The 2,186-nt window shown below is 38.8% G+C and overlaps 1 non-coding gene across 1 annotated transcript; it reads right to left on the reverse strand.

The window, feature by feature from the left end:
* Window positions 1-1,855: 1,855 nt before the first annotated feature.
* Window positions 1,856-1,980, reverse strand: LOC115069682. Its single transcript, XR_003848921.1, has one exon. It is a non-coding gene; the product is annotated as a small nucleolar RNA SNORA40 (small nucleolar RNA).
* Window positions 1,981-2,186: the final 206 nt, after the last annotated feature.

Raw genomic sequence — 2,186 nt, forward strand, 5'->3', positions numbered from 1 at the left:
AAGATCACTTTACCACTTTCTATAGAAAGGAGTTGAATGACATTAGCTTTTTTTTTTTTTTTGTCTTTTTGAAACAGGGTCTCCCAGTAGCCCCAGCTGGCCTGGAACTCACTATGTAGACCAGGTTGGCCTCGAACTCACAGAGATCCGTCTGCCTCTGCCTCCCAAGTGCTGGGACTAAAGGCATGTGTCACCATGCCTGGCGACATTAGCTTTCAAAACAAATATAAGCACAAAATTTCGTTATTACCGTGAAGTTCAGTTTGATGTTGTAGGTTCTTATATATCCTCTCATACTCAATTTACACACATTTGGGGGTATATTTTATTCCTATTCATGAAAAAATTAACCTATAACAACTCTTTCTGATATTGCTGTTGTCAGGTTTCAGGTCAGTTTCTGCTGCCCTCATAGAGGAAACTGGATGAAGATTCCTCTGTGCTAGTCAAGATTTGGAGTAAGACTGATCATATTTCTTGCTTATACTTTTGATAAAGACATCTGAGCTTGAGATATTCTTTGGGAAAATGTTTTATTTAATAATAAATTGACTTTTTTAAGTTTAAGAGAAATTTTATTGTTTCAGGAATTTAGTATATCAAAAATTTATACTTAGATATACAAACATAATTTTGGTTATATTCACACACCCCATCTGTACCCTCACACTACTATCCCCCAAACACCTCACCTGCAACTTCATGTCTTCTATCATCAAATTAAAAACAAAACAAAACAGAAAATATCATCCATTTTATATATCACCTCTGATCTGCATGCTGGAGAAATCATATTTCATTTGGGTGTCAGTGATCTATAATTCCTACACAAGGATATGCCAAAGTAAGGGCCCACTCCCTCCTTTGTAAGTGGTTTTGGGTCAGAAAACACCCAGGTTCCTTGGAATGGGATTTTCACTGTTAATTTCTTTTTCCTTACACTGCTTTGGAACAGTAAGCTGGGATTTCTTTTTTCTCAGCTCTCAAAAATGTTTATCAAAGTTAAACATTTGCAGCCCTTTCATGCAGGTTACATTTTCTCTGTTTCTCAGTCAGCTCAATGACCCCACTATGAACAAAGGCATTCTCCAACAGGCAGGTTCCCCATAGGGTTTTACTATGGGTAAAAGGAGAAGCTAAATCCTTACAGAAGAGAGCAATTAGCTCACAGGTCTCCAATGCAAGATTCTCTGAGTGGCAGTTGGGAAGTTTCACAGCTTCACAGGACAGCTTTACATCAGTGATCTCTAAGTTATTTTCTGAAATCTGTAGACTTCCTACTGTTGCTGAGGACTGCAGTCAGTTCTTGACAGCAAGTGTGTGATGATGATGGTTGGCTGACCATGGGTGCCACCGGGGTTCCTGGGTGGATGGCCAGGCCTGTGTGGCTCTGCTGGTGTGGCTCCACCCTCTGCCAGTGCTCATGGGAGTCGTGCCAGCATGGCTCCACCATCGTGGCTGTCTTGGTTATTTTCCCTCCTACTTGCCAAGTCCTGAGTTACGAATTTGGATATTAATTTAGAAGCATCAAGATTCTTAATAAAATTAAAAGGTCTGGAGCCATGTTTTAAGTCCTTGTGTTAAAAGTTTCCCTAGCCAACCGTGACTGCTCTAACATCTTGGCGTCTCAATTTCTTTCTTTCCTACTACCAAGACCTGAGTTCAGAATTTTGAGCTCAACAAAGTGCCTATGTTCAGGCAAATATTCATCTTGTATGATAAAGTTCTATACATGGTCCATCTCATACATTCAGTCTCTTGGGAGTTGGGAGGCCCCAGCCTCTGAGGTCAGCTGTGTGGGATGTGCATCATTCCTAAGGTGTCTTTTCTCACAACACCAGCACTTGAACTGTCATATCTTATTTCTTCTATGTATCAAAACCCATACTGAGAAATGAATTCTGGTTTGCAAAAGAGGATTTATTTTTGCACCTGCCTTTCATGTCTTTGTCCACCATTTGAACACACACAGGAAGTATTTATAAATTCATTTCATTAAGCAAAATTGTTTCAGCTTTCTGTCAGTTTTGTAAGATGTGCTTAGTGTGGAGTTCTTCCATTTTACCCAAACCTTCCACTTGCTTGATTTTATTTCATGTTCATATTTCTTGTAATAATAGTAATAATTTTCACTTTTAAAAATCTAAACATTTAAATGTAAATCACATGAAAATGTGTCTATCCTA

The sequence above is a fragment of the Nannospalax galili genome, unplaced genomic scaffold (genome assembly GCF_000622305.1).
Source record: "Nannospalax galili isolate Female #2095 unplaced genomic scaffold, S.galili_v1.0 scaffold50, whole genome shotgun sequence".
NCBI classification, from domain to species: Eukaryota; Metazoa; Chordata; class Mammalia; order Rodentia; family Spalacidae; genus Nannospalax; species Nannospalax galili.